The sequence below is a fragment of the Bactrocera neohumeralis genome, chromosome 4 (genome assembly GCF_024586455.1).
Source record: "Bactrocera neohumeralis isolate Rockhampton chromosome 4, APGP_CSIRO_Bneo_wtdbg2-racon-allhic-juicebox.fasta_v2, whole genome shotgun sequence".
NCBI lineage: Eukaryota > Metazoa > Arthropoda > Insecta > Diptera > Tephritidae > Bactrocera > Bactrocera neohumeralis.
Genome location: NC_065921.1, coordinates 65,715,884 through 65,739,624, shown reverse-complemented (window position 1 = coordinate 65,739,624; position 23,741 = coordinate 65,715,884). Strand labels below are relative to the sequence as shown.

The 23,741-nt window shown below is 35.9% G+C and overlaps 1 long non-coding RNA gene across 1 annotated transcript; it reads left to right on the top strand.

Annotated features, from left to right (window-relative positions):
- Positions 1–18,747: 18,747 nt before the first annotated feature.
- LOC126756515 (uncharacterized) lies at positions 18,748–22,401 on the top strand. Its single transcript, XR_007666592.1, has 4 exons — positions 18,748–19,941; positions 21,958–22,003; positions 22,061–22,323; positions 22,382–22,401. It is a non-coding gene; the product is annotated as an uncharacterized LOC126756515 (long non-coding RNA).
- Positions 22,402–23,741: the final 1,340 nt, after the last annotated feature.

Sequence of the window (23,741 nt, the reverse complement as noted above, 5' to 3'; positions counted from 1 at the left end):
AGGGGATAATAGGTTTTCCCTATTATCTCCAATAATGAAAAAGAAAAGAAAAAAACCACATCCGATTCCGTTAGACCAATTTCCAGAATTACCAGTCTCAAACACGGATGATCCAAAATTTTTGGTCATGTCATCGCTGGACGACAACAAGCCACTTAATTCGTTATCATGCTTCGCTACGTATAAAGGTATTCAAGCAATCAGTAAGGAAGTAAGTAAAGTTACTGAGCTACGTGATGGTAGCCTACTGCTCTTTGTAAATAACAACAAAACAGCTAGCAAATTTCTTTCTGCAAAAATTTTACCTGGCGGAGGTCATATCAATGTCAAGCTTCATAATACTTTGAATACGGTTAAAGGCACCATATACGCCCCATTCCTGAATAACTTATCAGAAGAAGATATTGTTGATGGTCTTAAGGAGCAGGGTGTTTCTGCTGTACATAAGTTTTCACGAATTGCTGACGGCTCCCGTAATCCTACGGGTGTAGTTTTATTAACTTTTGATAAATACAAACTTCCTGAAAGAATTGATGTTGCCTGGAGGAACCTCACTGTCCGTCCGTATTACCCTAATCCTATGCGTTGTAAGCAATGTCAATTAATTGGCCACACAGCAAAATACTGCCGTAATTCACCTTCTTGTGTCTCATGCAACCTCCCTTCCGATCATACCCCACCTACTGAATGTAAGAGAATAATGTGTGCAAATTGCTCGGGCGACCACCCGGCATCATCTAATACTTGCCCTAAATATCAACAATCCAAAGAAATATTAAAAATTAAAACTATTTATAAATGTAGTATGCGTGAAGCTGTTACCAAGTATAAAATTCAATTTTCTCATACAACTTCTAATGCAAACTCTTTTGTCTCTATAGCTAAAATTTCTAACAATACTAATCAAATCAATAATGAAACAACACCTAATCCAACACCTAATAACAAATCCAACAATCCTACCAAAACTAATCTAACAACAACTACAGACATCAATTCATCTAAACAATCCCTTCCACCCCATCCTACCTCCTCTTCTGTCACTTCTCCTTCCCCTCTCTTTTCCCCTTTATCCATCTCTGACTCTCCTCTCAATATCCTTTCCTCCTGTCCTATCACACCCTCCCCCACCCTCTCCTGCTCGCAAGATCCTCTTGCATTACCCAATTTTCCTTCTTACAATGAAGACATTTAGTTTAAATAAAATATTCGTAGCCTAACTTTTTTCTTTTATAAGTTTACATATGATATGATTACACTTCTTTCAATGGAACATTAACGGTTATGTTAATAATTATATTAACTTAGAGTTACTTATGGGATCGTACAATCCATCTATTATCCTGTTGAATGAAACTCACCTATCTTATAATGCCTCAGCTTTTACCCCTAGGGCTTATGTGGGATATTTTATTAATCTCCCACATAACACCACCAACAAGCAGGGAGTTGCCATCCTAGTTAAAAGAAATCTACCTCACGTATTACTTCCCATACCCCTTTCAATTTTTTCTTCTGTAGCTATTGAGATCCTCGCCCCCTATAAAATTTCAATCATCTGTGCTTATTCCCCTCCTGATCAATCATTTTCTACTACTGAATTTTTAAATCTTATTCCTTCCGGTTCAAATCCTTTTATCTTGTGTGGTGACTTCAATGCTTGGAGTCCCCTTTGGGGCTCTGCTTCGGCTAACTCCAAGGGACGTAGCATTGAGGATGCCTTACTAAGATCCAACTGCATTGTTTTAAATGATGGTTCCCCCACCCATTTTTCCACTCACTCTACCTTCACTAATATTGATCTTTCCATATGTTCTGCCTCCCTCTCCTCAAAAATATCCTGGTGTTGTATTGATGATCTCCATGGCAGTGATCATTTTCCCATCCTTTCCAAAATATCTACTTCTCGCCCTCATTCATTTTTTAAGCCCAGGATTCGGTTTAAAACTGATTCGGCTGATTGGGATAGGTTTGAAGAAGCCTGTTTTTCGCATTCACGTTATTTCCCCTTTTCTTCCAATATAAATCAAGAGGCTTCTAGAATCCAAAAAATTATACGTTCTGCTTCTAACTATTCTTTTCCCCTTTCTTCTTCTAAACCAGTCAAGCTTGCTCCTCTTTGGTGGAATAATGAGCTTTCTGCACTAAGAAATCTGAAACAGATCGCATGGCATCAATTTAAACGTTTACGTTCTAGTGCAAACTTAATAGCTTACAAAAAATCCAATGCACTTTTTCGCCATAAAGCTAAGGCTGCTAAGGTTCATTGTTTCCAAGAATTTACGAATAATATCACTTCTTCTTCGGATTCTAGAAAAATCTGGACTGATATGAAAAGACTGGCTGGTTTATCACCTTCTTCTCCTATCACTTATTTAAATACTCCTCGGGGCACTCTACTATATCCCAAAGATATAGCCTTAGAGTTTGCCACCCACTTTTCCAATATTTCTTTGGACTCCAATTTCTCTTCTGATTTTTCCTCTAGTAAACTTTCTTCTCTTTGCTCTCCTTACCTTCCTCCTTCCACCTTATCTCAATCAGCTGAATATTTAGATGCCGATATATCTGAACTTGATTTTAATTTAGCCCTCTCGTCAGTCAAGGGCAAAACTCCTGGCATTGATAAAATCTCTTACCTTATCATCAAGCACCTTCCTCCATTCCTTATATCCCGTCTAGTCAAACTTTACAATAGTATTTTTCTCAGTGGCAACTACCCTGTCCTCTGGAAGACTAGCGCGATTATTCCTATTTTAAAACCTGGTAAACCTCCTGGTGTGGTCAGCAGTTATCGTCCCATTTCCTTCTTCCTTGCCTTGGTAAATTGATTGAAAAGATTATTGCTACTAGACTCGCCTGGTATGCTCAATCTAATAATCTCATTTCGCACAACCAAGTTGCGTTCAAGAGGGGGCAGGGTACGTTGGATGCTCTCCTGCACCTTGATCACTTTATCTCTGATACTCTGTCCCACAAAAATCATGTTTCTATTCTTTCTTTAGATTTCCTAAAAGCATTTGACAGGATTGGGATTCATGTAGTGTTAAGACAGCTTAGTAGGTGGAGAGTGGGTTCTCGTATTTTTAACTTTGTCAAATCTTTCCTATCCAACCGTAAATTAAGTGTTATCATATCCAATGTTTCATCCTCTGTTCTACCATTAGATAATGGTACCCCACAAGGGTCACCGCTCTCGGTGATCCTATTTACTATTGCATTTGATGAAATCAGTACCATTCTATCAGATTTTGTTACTATCCGGCATCAGATTTATGCTGATGATTTAATTTTATTCTCAAAAACTTCAAATTTGACTTCAGTAACAATTACTTTCTCTGAAATTTTATTGCGTCTTTCTCGTTGGTCCTCTACTTCAGGCACATCAATATCTTTTCCTAAATCGAAACTTTTTCATATTTGTAAAAAAACATCAATGTACTATCCCAACGCTCACATTTGATAATACAAACATTTTGTGTACAGATAGTATTAAGTTCCTTGGTATTGTATTAGACTCTAAGTATACATTTAAGAAACATTGTCAGTATATAAGAAAAAGACTTTTTGTTAATTTAAATATTATTAAATACCTCTCATGTAAGCGCTCACTCATCGGCTCGGCTTTACTGGTCAACGTCACTAAAGCCCTCATCTCATCTGTAATTAATTATGGCTTGGAAATTTATGGACATCATTCTAAGAATCATCTAAAGATGCTTGCTGCGCCCTATCATTCTTCAGTTCGTTGTTCTCTTCGAGTGTTTCCAACATCGCCAATTAAAAACATACTGACGGAAGCTGGCCTACCTTCTCTAAAAGATGCAGTGGAAGATAGCTTAAATAAGCTTTATTCAAAACTCATACTCAGCACGAACTTTACTATAAAAAAGGACTTTCAATCATCACTTTGCAGAAAGAGGTCTCCTAAAATACCGTCTTCTATTTTTAAAAGTGCTTTGTTTGCTAAAACCAATGAGTTGCCGCTTAAAATATTGCTGCCTTGCAGTAAATATATTCCACCGTGGAAAGTAAATGAATCTTCTTTCATTAGTGATCTTACTTTTCTTCGCAAATCCATCACTCCAAGCACTGTGTATAAATCTCGATTTTTGGAATTATCTGCGCACTTCAAATCTTTTGGTTGGCAGTTTATATATACTGATGGCTCCAAATCGTCGCATACATCTTACAATACAAATTTTGTGGGTTTTTACTTGTTGCAGATTCGGCAAAAATTTTAGCATCATGCACGCTTCCTCGGTTTCCTATTGTCGCTTGTCTAATTCTTAGTGAATAGTCACATACTACTTGCATTTTTATGGCATACTGTTTTTTGCGAGAGAAGTATATTTCGTGATCTTTCGAAGGAGACTCTGCTAATCTGATTTCAGTACCGTCAACATAGCTAATGCATTCTGGAAGCTCTTCCATTATTTTTGTGACAATTTTTCGCCTTTCTTCTCTAGATGGCCAACATAAAAATGTAGATTTTAAATTAATCAATGCGGTGATAACCCGCTCTGTCACTTTGGTAACTGTTCCGCCATCGCCTATTCCGAACAATGTTGCAATCTTTCTAATAGAGTCACTCTCTCCACTTGATCCCAGACGAAAAGTGTTATCTTTAGTTGAAGATCGATTGGTAATTGTGGAACACAATTTTTGTTTTGGAAAACAGGGTCCTGCTTGATTAAGGATAATATGTAGTTGAACTCAAAGATTTCTACGCGCAACATTTGTCGCATGCGGCCACTATCAAATCTGGGAAGAACATTATTGACCCATTACGAAGATTTTGGTATACGCAAATGGGTACTTCTCCGATTAGCTATAATAAGCGCTGCATCAATGCCAAAATTTATTAGGATATCGTCATCCTCTTCGTCACTGCCTAAACTGCCTAGACGGAGAAATCAGACAAGCGGACGAAAGAAAAACAAGCATGCATACGCAGCGTTCCAGCAACATACGCCGTCCCAGCAATACACACCATCCCAGCAACACACGCCATCCCAAAGCAACATGTTGCGAATGTGTTAGCACGCAGCACAGGCTTGGTGGGAGTTAGATGGCCGATGATCAGTCAGTCAGCACGGGACTGTGACAGCGTACACACGTTCAGCATCAGACTACGCAGTGAGTTTATCCTCTAACTAGGCTTGGTACCCTGACATGTGATTAAATTTTTTCACTTTCAATAAATAAAATAAACACGGCCAACGAGGAATGTTTGAGGTCAATTATTAATAGTGTACGTATTGCCAATACAGTACATGAAGTGCTCCAGGAGGTCAATAGAAACTACTGAAGGGGGTGGGTTCGTCCTGTCAATATTACACGCGAAGAGGAACGATTCTACAAAACTTGCATCAAGCAACTTCAGGAAAAGGATGAGGTGCATTTTTTTAAAAGCTAAAAGAATGAGCGTTGATAACTATAATTTATTGTTGCCGCTATTAAAGCAACGACTAGAACGTTTTTCAAATAGAAAATCAATTCAGCCTGAGACTTGTTTGGCGGTAACATTAATGTAAGTCAATGTAAAATAAGTATTACAGTGGTATACTTAACAATTTCATTTTCTTGGCACAAGGATGTGATTTCAATGTGCTATCGTGGTCTTTCAAACTTGGAGTTTCGACAGTCCGAAAAATAATATATGAAACATTTGACGCTGATTTGATTTGAGATAAATTACATGATGTATATTTGTCAACACCAAACACACACGAACTTCGAGGTATTACAAGCAAGTTCTATATAAAGGCTGGAATGGCGAATTGCTTGGGAGCTATAGATGGGAAGCACATTCGTATAACAAGCCCAAGAAATAGCGGATCGTTGTACTACAATTATAATAAAACGTTTGGCATTGTACTAATGACAGTGAGTGAAGCTAATTACGTGTTCACATACTAGGCCATCCAGGAAAGTGACTACAACCAGTGTTTCGAAGATTGGAAAATCCGTTGGCATAAGTGCATTGCATCGGGAGGGGATTACTTTGAAGGGGATGAAATTGATTTGGAAGAATAAATAAAGAATTTTCAAAATAAATACAATGTCACCTCATTTTTTGGGCACAGTAGTATGTTGATATGGGGGCTCTAGTGACGGTGGAATATTTGCCCGCAGTGACTTGGAAAGAAGTTGCTGAATGGCACTCCGGAAGTTCCTTGTGACACAAACTTACCGGGTACAACGAATAGCTTTCCGCCAGTTACCAGAAGATAAAGACAAATTTAACTTAGCGTTGTCTAAAGCCCATGTGCACATAGAAAACGCATTCGGAATTTTGGCCAATCGATGGAGAGTACTGCATACAACAATACATGCTTGTCCAAAGAATGCAGAAAAAATTTTTTATAATATATATTATATATGTATATATATATATATATATATGACGATATAGACGAATTCATTGCTACAATAAATGAAACAATGAAATAAGTATTTCACTACATTGCAATTTGATACTATTTCCTGTCACTTGTAAATGTTATTAACGAAATGTAAACAAAATAAAATTAATTCCCATACCAATTCTTGGTATTGATACAATTGTAAAAGCAAATAATGTAAAGTACTTAGTAAGCATTTCTTATGGTAAATTGTAAACTTTCATTTTAAGAAATACTTTTCAATAAAATGAGTCTGTTTCTGCACTCCTTCAGCGTCACTTCGTTGTAATCAAAATAAGCCTTTGCTTTTCAATTCTTCTTTTTAAAAACCCGTTTTCGGCGGTGCATATCAAAATTGGCGCAGTCGGTTGTCCTTTTAATCCTTAGATTTAAAGGATAGTGATACGAAAACCTTCGGAATACAAAAAAAAAAAATTTGTATAACACCCAAAAACAACCCTACGATTCTGTAGCCAACTCAGAAGTTGACCAGACCCTCTAGGGTATAAAATAATATAAATAAAAAATAAAAGTGAAGTGAAGAGAATTCGACCTAGTGAAATATAAAAAGCCGAATTATCACCACAACATGACCAAAGAAGTGAAGCAAAGTAATAATTTGGCAAAATTTCGCTTACAAGACAGCAGACGTTCGATCAAAGAAGAAGGATGACGCTGGAGCAGACCCAAACACCCAAGGTGGAGTTGATAGAAGAACTCAACACTAAAGAGCAACAACTAGAACAGTTAAGACAAGCATACATAGATTTACAACATAGGCAGACAGTCAACGATAATAATTTACAGCGTATGTATAATAAAAAATATTACGCATTTACCTACATTCACTGGGAGAGATGATGTCACTATAAACTCATTCATAAGCGGCGTAGAATACATATTGTCCAATATAAGAGACGAAGAAACCAAAGCCGAAGCAACAAGAGCAGTGTACTATAGGATAATCCAAGGAGAAGCAAAGGATGTCGTAATAAATCTACCAAACCCCGGTAACTGGACAGAGATAAAAAGGACTCTGAAACTGAGGTATAAACCAGACGTGGAACCGCATGAGCTGTACAGACGAATTTGTAACATAAAAGCAAACACGGTAAGCGAATTAGCTATTGAAATTCAAAAAATTAAATATAAGGCCGATGAAATTAAAATATACTATAAAGACGACGTCGGCATAGATTTAAGTAATATAGACAGCTTATTAGTAAACACAATAAAAGAAATGACGCAGGGGACGCTACTCGACAAAATATATGAAGAACAAGACCTGTACAATATTATACAAATCATGACAAGAAGACGATTCGAAGATACCTGTATCAGGACGGAATTTAAAAAATACAGAATGAACAGATGAACTATTTAGGCAGAAGAAAAATTATTACGAAGACAAGCAAGTTGATAAATTCATAAATAGAGACAGATCAGGGCAATTTAAACAAAATAATAACAATTATTATTATATGGTAATCAACATAAAGAGTACAGAGACCATTATTCAAGGCAAAATAGAAATAACAATTTTAATAATAATCGAAACCATTTTAACAATGAACAAAGTCAAATGCCAGGAAACCCTAGACAATATTCAGGCCAAAATCGCTTGAATCACCATAGGCAAGGGCAGGTCGAACCAATGGAAATAGATAATATCGAAAGAGACTTTAATAATCCTCAAACGGCAGGAAACCCTAACACGCAGTTTAGCCAAAATAGCTTAGACTACGGTAGGCAAAGCCAGAAGTAAATTATACTTTAGGGGAAGAAACCACTAATAGCGTTTTTTTATGAAAGTGCCTCGGAATGTTTACCAAAAATAAAAATGATGATTAAAAATAAAACATATATTGCTCTAATAGACACAGGAGCTAGCTTTAGCCTAATTAACAATGAAATATTCGATTTCGCAAAAGTCTAATTAAAACATCCCATAACATTTAGCACATTAACAAAATATGTCTAAAGTATAGTTTACTTCTGGCTTTGCCTACCGTAGTCTAAGCTAAACAAACAAAGAAGTGATAAACTATGAAGTGCATTCAGAAGCACCGGAAGAATTTAATCTTGCCAAAAATGCAATGGTTCGTTGGAAAATAGCACCATTAAAAGGAAGGATGTATGATTTTATATAAGGCGACTACAAAACTTTTTAAATGCACAAATAAATATTGAAAAAAAGGAAATAATACTTAATGGAAAGCAGAGTAAATTTTTAAATAATCCCTATGAATTTAATAATATTTGTACTCTCGAAACCAGTGATTTGTATTTAGACAGGTTAAAATTGGACCATCTAAATGAGGAAGAACATAGAGAAGTTCTTAAATTATTAAAACGATTTAATAAGTTACTATTTAAGGAAGGTGACAAATTAACAAATACAACTGAAATTCAACACGAAATAAAAACTGTTACACAATATCAAATTAATTCAAAATTATATAGATACCCCCCTCAGCATGAAATGGAAGTTAGGAAACAGATCAAAGAAATGGAGGATCAAGGAATTATACAAAAAAGTTATTCTAGATATTCAAGCCCACTAATAGTAGTACCCAAGAAGATAGATAACTCAGGTGAAAATAAATATCGCATAGTAATAGATTACAGAAAATTAAATGAGGTTACAATAGACGATAAATATCCGCTTCCGAACATCGATTCAATTTTAGATAAACTGGGCAGAGCACAGTATTTTACAACAGTAGATTTAGCAAAAGGGTATCACCAAATTCTAGTAAGAAAAGAAGATAGAGAAAAAACGGCATTCGTAACGCCACATGGTTTATATGAATTTGTAAGGATGCCATTTGGACTAAAAAATGCACCAGCCACATTTCAACGGCTGATGAATGAAATATTAAGAAACTACAGTGGAGTCTGTGTATAGTGAACCCCCGGTATAATGAACACCTCGATATAGTGAACGCCTAAAAATTTACATTGAGTACTCTAAATAGTGAACTATCGAAAACTCGAAATAGTGAACAGAGTTTTAAACGCAACGGCAAGCATAAACTGTTAAAAAAAACTTAAACAGAAATAAAGTCGGGTATTCCCCGAAATTGCTCATTTTATGTTTTTTACTGGAAAAGCTGCTGCTATGTATTTGGTGCCAGTCTTTATTTGTCTCTTGTCGGGTGTAAAGCGCTTCTGAGTAGAGGTGGGCACGGGCCGGGCTTTTTTTCGTGGCCCGCGGGCTTACACAGGCCCGGAGCGGGCCCGGGCCCTAAAATTAAAATTCGTGCGGGCTTCGTGCGGGCCCGGGCCTTAGCAAAAAGGCCCGGCCCGTAAAAACCCGAAATAGGCCCACAAAAGCCCGAAATAGGTCTGAAAACAAATTTGATTTGATCGCGTTCTTTTTTTTTATTCTCGAATTAGAACCGCCATTTATCGCATTTTATTTGCTTACGGTGCAACGCAATGCAGCTAGTATTCTATAAATTCTATCCTGTCGAGATGCCCCATTATCGATACTACTATCGATTTGGTTATACAATATTTTACTTGTTTGCACACCACTAATTCAAAATTGGCGTCCTATTGTGAAATTCATAAACTTTGAAATATAAAATATGTCGCGACAAATCATTCAGGACGCTGTGAATAAAAAAAGTGAATGTGTAAAGCTAATACAAAATGAAAAGGGCAGGAGTGACGTGTGGAAGCTGTTCGATTGCGTTAATTATAATGGCAATAATGTCGATTTTGTGTGCTGCCGGAGCTGTAAGCATGTGCTGGTGTATAATTCAAAACAAGGCACGGGCACCCTCAGCCGCCATAAGTGCATGTCTCAACAAGATGCGCTTAAGTCACAGCCCAAATTGGGCATGTTTGCCAAAAAAGTTGTTTCGACGCGATTTCGGGATTCGTTTGCTCGAAAGCAGCTAGCCTTAGTTGCAAAAGACTTGCACCCTTTCAATATTACCGAAGGTAAGTTCTATTCACATTGCATTTATTGATTGACTCTTTTTTTTTGTGAATTGGTAGGTAGCGGCTTCCGTGATTATAGCCAAGCGCTTCTCAACATAGGAGCAGAATTTGGAAGTCAGTCTTTCGATGATTTGGTTATATCCCGTAAAGTGTTAAGCACTACCATCATGGAGAAAGAGTACGAAACGTTGAAGACTCAACTTATCATAAGTTTGAAAGACCAACAACTGGCATACACGACCGACATGTGGAGTGACGACTACACGCAGCGAAATTTTATATCGCTGACTGCTCACTATGTGGATGATAACTTCCAACTGAACGTCGCTCTTTTAGGTACTAATATAAATCAATTTTTATAATATATTTGTGTGTACGATTACATATAATGTACATGTTCATACCTACATATTTATTTATTAATGTTTATGAATTATTTAACGTACTTGTGTATCTTTTAGAGGCATCAGGGAGTTCTTGGACGAGAAGAAAACTGGAGAAAATATTCTCAAAAATGTTCAAGACATTTTGCAGCATTTCAACACCCTTGAAACTATCGACCGAGCTGTGTTCGTTACGGACAATGGTGCTAATGTCGTTGCGGCATTTAAAAGCTTCAAGCGCTTATCTTGTGCTTGTCACAATCTGAACCTTGTCATGGATGACGTCATTGAGAAAAATCCTCTTGCGGAAGTGAAGGCTTTAATAGATTGCTGCAAATCATTAGTCAAATATTTTAAACATTCTCAGCTTAACAGTAAGCTCTCAAAAACGCTGAAACAGCAAGTTAAAACACGCTGGAACTCTACATTTTTTATGCTTTTGAGTATATTTGATGTAAAAGAAAAAAAAAAACTTTTTTACTTAAAAAAGATTAGCTACAGCGAATTAGTAATTTAGATTTTTCATTACTTGAAAACATTTTATGCTTCTTAAAACCTTTTAAGGACTGCTCTGAAGCACTTAGCTCTGACAAGGAACCAACAATGCAAATATTTGCATTGTGGTCTGAAAAATTATGTAAACTTTGCAGAACTAGCACACTTGATTCCCAAATAATAACTGAGTTTAAATCAATGACCCTAAGCGCATTAGAAGTCAGGTTTCTTCCGGCAATCGTTCATTTGGTTGGGCTTTTCTTGAACCCTCCTTATAAAGAGATGAATTTCCTCTCAGAGGAAAAAAGAGAAAATGTGTTAGCTACGGTAAAAGCAATGCTCTCCGAATTTATAGGAGATCATGAAAATAGTAGCTTTGATGACATAACTAATAAAATAAGCCCAAATAAATAAATGGAATGTTTGATGAATTTTCAGACTTAAGTTATGTAAAAAAACGAAAAGTTGAGAAAAACGCTATCGACATAGAGCTTGACAAATACTTGACCATTCCAGTAGCTCATGGCACACATATTTTAGAATTCTGGAAAAATGCCAGGGACTTAAAATACCTTCCCAAATTAGCTCGGACCATTCTGGCTATTCCAGCCAGTTCGTCTACGAGCGAAAGGCTTTTTTCAACATCGGGCCATGTTTTAAATGAAAAACGCACTAGGCTAAAAAGCACAAATTTAGAGAAAATTTTATTTTTAAATAAAAATATGACTTAGTTCGTTTTTTTTTTTTTTTTTTTATTTTATAAAAGCTTACATAATAATACAATTATTATACAAACTTAAGAAAATACGCAGCACTAGCATCATGGGCTATCGGCCGACTGGTTATGTTATATGCGTCGAAGAAGGTCGCTGTCTTTCAAAAAGTTGTAGATTTTCGAAATGTTGTTGCTTGAGGGATCCATCAATAAAATTATTGGATCAGTATTATTGAAGTTTGACAGTCTATGAGTTTGAAGTGCTGGACAATGTTGCAGAAGATGCAATAGATTTAAATCTGAATCACAAAATGGGCATTGGTTGATCTGAGTGCCATTTAGTATGTGAGCGTGTGTGATAATGGAGTGGCCAATGCGAAGTCTGATATATGGAATGATATAATTAGATGAAAGCGATGACGGAAAGGATGGTTTGATACGATTTGAATTTATTCTAGAGTAGTGGTGTCTGTAATTCATCCAATCAAGCGCCAATTTAGTGGATCTTTGTTGAATAATAAGCCGTTTTATATCACTCTTAACAAACAAGGCAGATGTAGTTGTAGTTGTAGTTTTTTTTTAATACATAACAATATTCAATATACCTTAATAAATGTGGACTTATATACATATATATAAATTGCATGTCTTTTAAATTTCCTTATATGTGTAAATAAGTTTCGTGCCGGGCCGGGCCGGGCCCGGGCCATTGTGGAAAAGAATCGTGTTCGGCCGGGCCGGGCCTCTCAAAAAAGAGTTTGTTTTCGTGCGGGCCCGGGCCTCAAAATACAGGCCCGCGCCCACCTCTACTTCTGAGTGAATGTGTACTGTTGTATATATTTTTAAAAGTGTTTATGTGCTAATAAATTAAGTGTTATCATGCCTGTGAGGAAACTTCTTCCATTAAAGCAAAAACTTGAAATTGCTCAAAAACTCGAGAAAGGTGCTAGTGTTTCATCCTTAGCAAAGATTTATGGTGTGGCCAAATCAACAGTTTCGGGAATAAAAAAAATGCTCGTAGTATTATATCCCACCAGGCAGTCGGAGCATCTAAGCGGAAGACTCTTAGAAAAGGCGAGTATCTCCGCATGGAGAAGATGTTATACAAGTGGTTTATAGCTCAACGAAACAAAAATTGTCCAGTTACTGGGGAAATGCTTAAGAAAAAAGCAATGAAGCTGCACGCTGACTTTAAGGAAAAAGAAGGTAGCTTTCATGCCAGCCCCGGTTGGTTATCTGGATTTAAAACTCGCTTTGGAATCCGACTTTTAAAAGTGTGTGGCGAGAAACTTTCATCGGATATCCAGGCAACTGATCCCTTTAAGCATAAACTCAGAAACATTATTTACGAATTGATGCTTTCCGAGGACCAAGTATATAACGCAGACGAGACCGGCTTGTTTTGGAAAATGCCTCCTGATAGAACGTATGTCAGTCAAACAGAAAAAACAGCTCCGGGAAGAAAAGCAGAAAAGGCCAGAATTACTTTTCTTGCATGTACAAATGCAACTGGTCAGCATAAAGTCAAACCGTTAATAATTGGGCATGCCAAGAAGCCGCGCTCTTTTAAGTGTGTGATTATTTTTTTTTTTAATTTTTGAAATCATTATCTGAGGAATTGTTTTTTTTTTATTTTTGAAATCATTATTATAAATTATAGTTAGTTTTAAGAAGAAAAGACTTTAGATGTTTAAATTAAACGAAATGTGATGAATAAAATCAAAAATATAAAAAAACCAAAACAAAAAACCAGCAATTTTCATTTTTAGAAAAATATATATTGCAGACCAAAGTAGATAGGTATTATGCAGTCCGATTGGTCTATGCATAAGACAGTCAAATGCATAGACCAAAGTAAATAGCTTTTGTGCAGGTCGATTGGTCTATCGCAAATATCGTAAAACAGCTGTTAACTTTTACATGCATTTTATTTTACGACAATCTTGCAAATATGCGAGACCGTTTTCAGTGGCAACCATAGCATTTTGCGCAATTCGCAATCAGCTGGAAGCGTCTATTTGCTGTTTTAAAAGAAATGGAAGCAGTAAGTAAATTCATAACAATTAATTATTGGCTTGCATTATTAATATTCAAAATGTGCTAAACGGGGGGATGTTCGAGTCTCAATCACTGCGGCAATATTGCAAAGCATCACGTTCGATGCAAAAATGTGGCAACTTTTGCAAATGTCAAGCGTTCGAGCAACTCAAATTTTGACATTTCTTGCGCGCAAAAGTGACAAAATCGGCATCAGCGAAATTCATGATGAAAAATATGAGGTAAGCGAAATCGCTCTTTATTTTTGTTAATAATTAATTATTATTATTAATTATGTATACTAATGAATAATATTATACTATTTTTTATTTTAAATATCAATTCCAGCCCGGAGCTAAGTCGCAATTTCACCAAGCAACAACTCGACAAATCGACATCAGCGAAATTCATCATGGAAGATATGAGGTAAGCGAAATCGCTCTTTATTTTTGTTAATAATTAATTATTATTATTAATTATGTATACTAATGAATAATATTATACTATTTTTTATATTAAATATCAATTCCAGCCCGTAGCTAAGCCACAATTTCACCAAGCTCCTAGTGAGAAGCCGGCTCGAAATGGAGCACGAATTTTCTGCGGGGAAACGTAAAAAGTCAGTTTTATGGGCAAAAGTGGTCAACAAAATGAGTGTGGTTAATGCGGATGTTCCAAAATCGAAGGACCTAATGCAAAGAAAGTTTTTGAATTTATTTGCGACATACAAACGTATAAAGAGGCGAAATGAGCAGACTGGGAGAGAGGCAACAAGCTGGGAGTTTTTTGAAGAGTTCGACGATGTGTACGGTAGGCGGCATTCCATTCAACCGCCAGCCAAAAACCTTCAAGGCTCCTTAATGGATAGCGCTGAAGTGTGTGAAGGGAGTGGAGACGATAATACTGACTACTCTTCCGAAAGTCAACTCGTAAACGAACGACGAAAGCGTCCAAAGACTGCCGCCAACGAAGCATTGGAATTTTTAAAGAATGAGGCTCTAAAAGAACAAACACGTCATGAAGAAGTGCTACAATTCGAAAAAGAAAAATTGAATTTTGAAAAAGAAAAAATAAACGTAATGATGAAGTTGCGGGAAACTTTAGAAAAGTTAACCGAAAAGTAAAAAAAAAACAATTTGAAAAATGTAAACTTGATCTCTTTTTATAATTTTTTATTACTGTTGTGACCTGAATGAAATAAAATATCACATGTACATATATTTATTTACTAACATTTTTATTAAAAAATATATAATTTAAGAAACAAACAACATTTTTAAATTATTTCTTCTGATAATACCTTCGTTAGTATCATTTATGTTGTCAGGCGTTTCAGCATCGTTTTCATTATGTGTTTCCAAATTTTCCAATAGATAATTGACTTCAGGATCATTAAAATTGTTCCGCATTATTAAATTATGCAGAATTACACAAGCTAATACTACTTTTGATACATCTTTTTGAGACTTATTAAATTCCACTTCTACCTGCACGCCGCGCAAAATATTTGCAAAATATTTGATTAAGTATCAGCTGAGTATCTGCAAAAAAACATCAGGGTTGCAATATTGCCGCAGTTATTTGCTTGCTCGAACATCCCCCGGCACATTTCGTTGGTCTGAAAGACAAACGAAAGACCTTTTGATAAATATAGTGGACGCAATAAAAGAGAATCCGGACCATTTTGAGGTAATATTGATATATTTTTTGTCATTTCATCATTTTACATTTTACGATCTGCTTTTAGAAACCAACAGCCCAAAGGTTTTACAACAAAATTGGCGAAAAAGCTCCAGATTTAATGAATATTAAATGCGGCATAATTGACATGTATGTTAAAATTGAAACGCAGAGATTAACATTCATCAGGTTGAATCAGACCAAACTCCGATCTGAAGATTATAATCACCTTCGAGATGTGATTAATACTGATGGAAATGCAGATAATGTTGGTCGGATGACTATTCTTCCAGCAACATCGGAAGCCCTCGACCTATGCACAAATATGTTCAAGATGCCTTGTCGTATGTTCGTCATTATGGTACAGCAGATTTGTTCATCACATTTATATGCAATCCGCACAGGAGTTATTCCCTGGGCAATCATTGATTGTCACCATTGATCGTCATGATATTACTGCCAGAGTCTTTAGACAAAAATTTAAATCTTTAATGGATTTCATCGTAAAACGATATGTGTTTGGTGAGACACGCTGCTGGATGTATTCTGTGGAGTGACAGAAACGAGGATTGCCGCATGCACACATTTTGATTTGGTTGATTGAAAAGATAAGGCCAAATGAAGTTGATGCAGTGATATCAGCTGAAATCCTTAATGTAGATCCTGGATTGCAAGACGTAGTTATCAAAAATATGATACCATGGACATTAATATCGGAAACAATTACTGGTAATGACGGTTATCCACTGTATAGTCGACGATCGACAGCTAACAATGAAGGATCAACAATTGTCAAATTAAATCAACAAGATATTGAAATAAATAATCGTGGGATTGTTCCATATTCACTCATTTTATCAAAGACCTTCAAAGCACACTTAAACGTTGAATCTTGCCATTCAGTGAAATCTATTAAATAAATTTGTAAATATGTAACCAAAGGGAGTGATATGGCTGTGATTGGAATTGGTGCAGAGAATTCCAATGATGAAGTTACCCAATACCAAATGGCCGCTATGTTAGTAGTAATGAAGTATTCATGAGACACCCTTCTGTTGTTCATTTAGAAAATGGACAAAGAGTGTATTTTACAGCATAGAACGCAGTACAAAGGGCTGCTCAGACACCATCTACTACATTAACCAGTTTTTTGAGACATGTCAAAACGATGATTTTGCACAAACAGTGCTATATTCTTAAATGCCAGAATATTATACTTGGAATTATTCCCTAAGAAGATTTATACAAGGGAAACAAGGAAAACAAGTTCCAGGATACCCAGATGTGTATTCCACCGATGCCAATGGTCGAATTTATTCAGTAGATCCAAGTAATGATGAAGGTTTTTATTCCCAATGCCCAACATCATTCCAGAATTTACGAACTGTTGATGGTGAATTGTGTGGATCTTACAGAGAAGGCTGTCAACGTTTGCAATTGCTAGAAAATGATGCTCTGAATGATGCTGTAATATCATCACACGCTCATCAAATACGAACATTGTTTTCTATAATCATATGTACATGCTCCCATCAAACCCAATTGATTTGTGGATCAAGAACAAAGATTATATGTGTGATGCAGAGAACGTCAGCAGTGCCACTTTTTGGCACCCGCATCACACTTATAAATGTGGAGTGATTGTCGCACTCACAAACAGCAATAAAAGAATAACACACCCAAACGCACAAATCGCTTTCCGTGTTTTGTGTTTTAGCATTTCGTCATTCACTCAAACAGTAAGCGTCGATTCTATTTCACCAGACACCCAAAAATTTTGCGTAGATAAGTGAACGGCACAATGCATTGAAAGCAAATGTGCGAACAGCAACGATAGATCACAAAAAGGAATGCGCAAAAATGAGCTGTGAGCGAAACACTCATGTTTTACAGTTATGATTTCGAGTGTCTTCAACTTTTATGCATGAGCAGAGCATTGAGCACAGATCGCTGGTTTGTTCTGTAGTCGCTTGATTTCAGTTGTTAGTTGATGCCTTAAAAGGAATAAGCAAAATGACTGAAACGCCGGACTCTATAAAAAGTAAAATTAATTGTGGAACCAGAATCTAACAACTCTAGACAATCTCCAATAGAAGAAATAGAACAATATCGTAGAGAAAGGGTTATTTTAAGTCATGATTTCGATGTATTGCAGTGGTGGTGAGTAAATGAAAATCGTTACCCTCTTCTGTCAAAGGTGGCATTGAAGTTTATTTCAATACCTGCAAGTAGTGCACCGGCTGAAAGAATTTTTTCATTAGCAGGCAATGTCATTACTGAAAAGCGGAATAGATTCGGACCCAAGAATGATAGAAAAGAGATTACGCATTGCGCAGGCCCGTTATACTTGAAAAATGTAAACAAACAATTGCTTACGTCACACGGCGCAGTAAAAAATTTGACAGCTATAAATTCGTGATACCAATCAATGTGAATATAGAAACAATTTATTTTACCCGTGTAATTTTGTATTTAAATAACAAAATGAAGTGTGTAGTGAAAAACTGTGTCAATGATAGAAGAAATAAAAATGTGAAGAAAACATTTTTTATGTTTCCGAACGATAAAGGGCAGCAAAAAAAGTGGACCCAATTTTGTAGAAATAATCAAGCATTTAAGCCGAAAAGAGGTGAATTTGCATGGACCACTTCAACGATGAAGACATTATTGGAAACGGGATGTACGAAATGGGTAAGTTGATAAATCACCTTTGTGTTAAAATATTTTAATTTTAAACTTTTCATAGCCCTTGACGCTAAAAGGACTTTGAAACCAGGAGCCATTCCCTGTCGCTATAACGTTGCAGCTAGTGAAAATGAGCAGCGAGGCAGGAATGTTGACTATCCATCATTTTCATTTTATATATTCATTCCTGATTATAACGCGGAGCGGAGCAGTACTCATTTTTACTGATTTAAGTGACTTTTGTATTTTCTATTCCTGAGTGTAACGCCGGGCGTAGCAAAACGCACCGTGCCGATTTAAGTGACATTTTGTAGAGCTTAAGTGATATGTTTCTATGGATTTCATTATGAATAAAGCAAACAATTGGAAATCTAAAAGTGTACTTTAATTTCGAAATGATAAAAATCCTACAAATGGGGGCTCGTCCGGGATTCCCCTAGTGCGGTTATCCCGGGAAAAGTGAAATGCGGAAAACTGTGGAAAACGATAAATACAAGTGGTGTGAGAGATAGCGAGTGCAGCATATAATCAAAAAGAATTGCGAAAAAAAACTGTGAAACATAGCACAAACTATACAATAAATCGGAAAAGTGGTGGTACATAAAGACCACGAAGGTACTGTACCTGTACCTACAGTCCAAGGAGCGTTAGAGCGTTAGGCGATTCCGTTAGAACGCCAATGACTAACGGCTCGCTCACGGAAATAGCAGTACTGCTACTTGGTGAAACATTTGCACCAATAAGAAGACGGCATCGGCAACAGTGTGAAATCGAAACACACGAAGCAAGCGGTAGCGGTATATAAGTATATACAGCGGGGCACATAAGCAGACAACGGCAGCGACGAGTATATAAGTACGCAGCAAACACCAAGCGCATCAGCAGACACGAGATCAGAGATATACAACGGTGGTTCAGCGGCAGCGGCGTCGGCATTCACGGCAACAGAGTTCAACGGATGTTGAATGCGACGCAGAGTAGCAGGCATAGCAGAGGGTGAACGGCGGGAGCAGAACAACTAAGATAAGATTTTTGAATATTGTAGTAGTTAGAAGTATACGTACACATACATACATATATCGATATATTCAGTGAAGTATTTAGAAGTAGTACAGCATTAACTGTATCATTTAAACGCTATTGTATTCTTACAGCATTTTGTATTTAACATATGTATGTATGTGTGCATTGTAGTAATACCCCAGCAGATTTAAAAGCGAGATCTCCTGAAAGGAGGAATGAAGGAGTCCTCCTATTGACCTCTTTTAGGAGCAGTAAGGGAGATTTTTTAATTTTGTTCTTATATTGTGTTTTTTTTTTATATTTTATTTTAGTGTTGACCTCCTTTTGTCATCTTTTAGGAGCAAAAAAGGAGATTTTATACTTCTATTGTGATTTTTTTTACTTCATTTTAGTATTGATCTCCTTTTGTCCTCCTTTAGGAGCAATAAAGGAGATTTTTTAATTTTTCGTAGCTTAAAAATCGTACTTTTGATTCAAAAATTACAATTTAACGGGAAATAATAACTGTTATTTTTTGTCTTCAAGCGATTGTTCATTTCAACTGTGTTTTTTAAAGCGTGCAGACGTAAGTGTTTTATATCTAAGTATTAAATATTTTAAATTGATAATTAAATGTACTCTAAAAGGCATTTAAAACGCCTAGTGAATAAAAAATTAAATAATTTATACAAAAAACAAAATAATAATACACAAAATGAAAATGATGTGAAAAGTGTTAATGAAATTGAAAGTGATACAAGCTCTAAAGAAGTTTTTGAAGAAGTTGAAAGTGGTACAGGCTCGAAAGAAGTGATAGAAGATTTTTGTTTGCCAGCTGAACCACTTTCAAAACAGTTAGCCATTTGGGCAATTGAAAATCGAATAACAAGGGCCGCATGTAATAGTCTTCTTGCAATTTTAAACTCACAAAATTTAAATGTGCCTATATCAAAAAAATAAGCTCTTACAATCTTTCCAACCAGATGATACTAATGTAATAGCCATGCCGCCTGGAGAATATTTTCACTTTGGCTTAGAAAATGCATTGAAAAATGAAATAAAACACGATAATTCTGTAGGTGAAACAATTGTATTAGATGTTTTTTGCGATGGTTTGCCACTTTACAAAAGTTCCGCGAAAACTCTTTGGCCAATATTGGGAGCAATTTCAAATTGTGAATCACAACCATTTTTAATTGGCAGTTTTATTGGTTGCTCAAAGCCACAGGAAGTTGAAAAATATTTGGAGAAATTTTTGGACGAGTACTCTGAGCTAAAAAAAAATGGGATGCTCTATGGCGGTAAATCTTATAAAATCAAAATAGGAGCTATCATATGTGATGCTCCAGCCAAAGCTTTTTTAAGTGGCACTGTTGGCCATACGTGTTCATATGGATGTTCCAAATGTGAGCAAAAAGCTGTGAGAATAAATAAACGTCTCTCATATTCTCTAACTTCTGGCGTCTTAAGAACTGACCAGAGTTTCGCCGAACGAACCACAAAAAACTTCCATTTAGCAAGATTTCATACTACTGCACATCCACTGGAAAATTGTGGCGTAAACATGATTACACAGTTCCCTTTGGATGTGATGCATTTATTCGATTTAGGAGTGGTTTTACTTTTAATATGGAAAGGTAAACCGATAAAAAAAATAAAAAATGCCTAAACAGTAATTTACTTAATGAAAAAATTGGAATTGTTCGAAAATATACGCCAAAAGAGTTTAATCGGAAGTTGAGGCCATTTGAAGAGATGCCACGTTGGAAAGCTTCAGAATTTCGACAAATAATATTGTATACAGGTTTCTTTCTGTTAAGAAATGTTATTGAAGATGATCTTTATGAGCATTTTTTGATTTTAATGACAGCATATAGATTCATATCCTGTCCAAGAATGTGCGAAAGTAATTTAGCCTGTGTGCAGAAGCTTTTAGAGGCTTATGTTGAAGATTTTGCCAATTTATACGGTAAAGATCGAGTCAGTTATAATGTTCATAACTTGCTCCATATATCGCAGTGTGTAAAGGACTTTGGATGTGCTTCTAACTTCTCTGGATATAAATTTGAAAGTTTTTTACAAATTTTGAAAAAGGATTGCCGGAAATCTCAATATATTTCTCAACAGTTGAATAATCGCATTACAGAGCGAAATTTTATTCCTAGGAAGAAAAAAAAAAATTGTCCACTGGGCAAAAAAGTTAATAATATTTATAATAAATATCAGTTCGGTAATTTTTTTTTAAGCAATAAAGTCCCAGATTGCTATTGCATGACGCAGGAATTAAATGTTTTTAAAATAATTGGGTTTCAAAAAGTGGGTGAACAGCTGGTTGTTAGAGGTAAATATTTTAACGATGCAACAAGTTCATTTACTTATCCAGTAGACTCAAAAAGTGCGTTAGGGATATCGAAAGCATCTGTTTTAGCTGATTTAGAGCACAATATACCTCTCGAAATAATTTACTGCAAGCTTTTTGCAATTGCTGAAGACGATCACTTTCATTTTGTTCCCATTTTGCATCATTGTTACTAAATTAATATATAATACAAAAATAATATAATACTTGTAAAATAATATAATATTATACACTTAATTATAGATAAATAAAATGACGTCACAAAATAATTTTTTATTCAATTCTCTCGGTAAGTTTATCTCTTGCAAATATTTTTTCATAACTCTTTAGCACATTTTTTTCCTAGAATGCGGAAGTTCTTCAATTTTAAGTGGAGAAAATATCAATGTGTCCACCATTACTTCCCGAAACACCTCCTCCTGGCAGAAAAACATGGAACAAAGAATACGGAAGCTAGAGGAAATATCGGCGCAGAACACTATACTCCTGGAGCGGATTATTGACATATTGCAACCGAAGAAGATTGATTTAATGATATTTCCTATTAAAAGCATAAATGATTTAGCATCTACAGAGTCCTTGCTTTTGAATAAGCCTGAGGCAGAAATTGTGAGTATAATAAAATACATTTGATAAAATGTTACTAAACAGTTTGAGTTTATTATAGGTGGCGTATCTGAAGCAAAAACTTTCAAAGAGACCCCTATCAAAAATTTTGGATGAAGTGATTGCGGAGTCCCTGCTCTTAAAGAAGTGACATATGGGATAAAGCACTGAAAAATCTTAGTGACATCTTTGAAGTTTGTACTACAAATTCTTCTAAAGCTATCAAACTTTCCACTATTTATCACTAGGTGGCCCTAAACATTTAATTTTTATGTATTTATCTAATTTGAATATGAAGTTGAGAATTTGTGCAAGAGGCCTACTCAGTAATTTTGAAAATCAATAAAAAATCAATTGTTCACTTTTTTTGGTAATTCAAAGTGGATACTACAGGTGTTGGATTATCAAATGTAAGGTTTTACAGTTTTTCTTAATTCCACCCGCGTAACTTTTTTATTTTCTGTGGTGCACATATGTGTATCAGGAAAACATAATAAATGTGTAATGTATGACCGATTTTCAGTTTCAACATGGACGACCGAGAAATTGAGTTATTGAATGATAGTAATAAAACTTGGACTTCTCTGGAGATAAAATACCTTCAGATTTCATGGAAACGGAATAATTGCAGATATTGGAAAAGTAATATGCAGATGTCATGGAAATGGATGGCGAAGAAGATGCAGGTGTGGAACTGGTACAGAAGAATTAATCAGAATACACTACGTTCAGCGTTGTGGCGCACTATCCCCGTGGGCCAGACATTTCAGAGGATGTACTTGATTCGGAGAGACTTCAGACATGAATACTCTTTTAGAGTATCTGGGCCTAGAATTCTGGGAGTTAGTAGCAGAGCAGAGCAACCTATAAAGCGGGATTTAAAATCGTTGAACACGACCGCTATTTAAATTATTCAATTTTCAGGCGTGCACCTGATGATGGGCAACCTCAAATATCCTCAAGGTAAGCTTTACTGGAATAGAGAGTTATGTGTGCCTATTATTGCGGATACAAAGAAATAAACTTCGAAATTATCTAGACTTTGTAGATATAAATAAGCCAAATGCTGATGAAAACTATGGAAAATAAGACCACTAATAAGAGATTTTGAAGATTAAGTTGTCACGGTCTAAGCATATGTCCATAGACGAACAAATGATTCCATTTTCAGGACGATGTGAATTTCGCCAATATGTGTACAGCCAAATCCTCTTGGTCTTAATTAAGAGATGGGCTGGTGTTGGATTTTAGAGTATAAAATATCTACCCCAAAGTGAAAATTACTAGGAGCAGGCATGGTAGAAAAACTTTGTCGCACAAGTGTAAACAGCGGTGTTCTGTACACCGACAGGTTTTGTACTAGTCTAAAACTGGCCGAGCGGTTGCTACAAAAAAATAATGGCATTTTTCTGACTGGGACT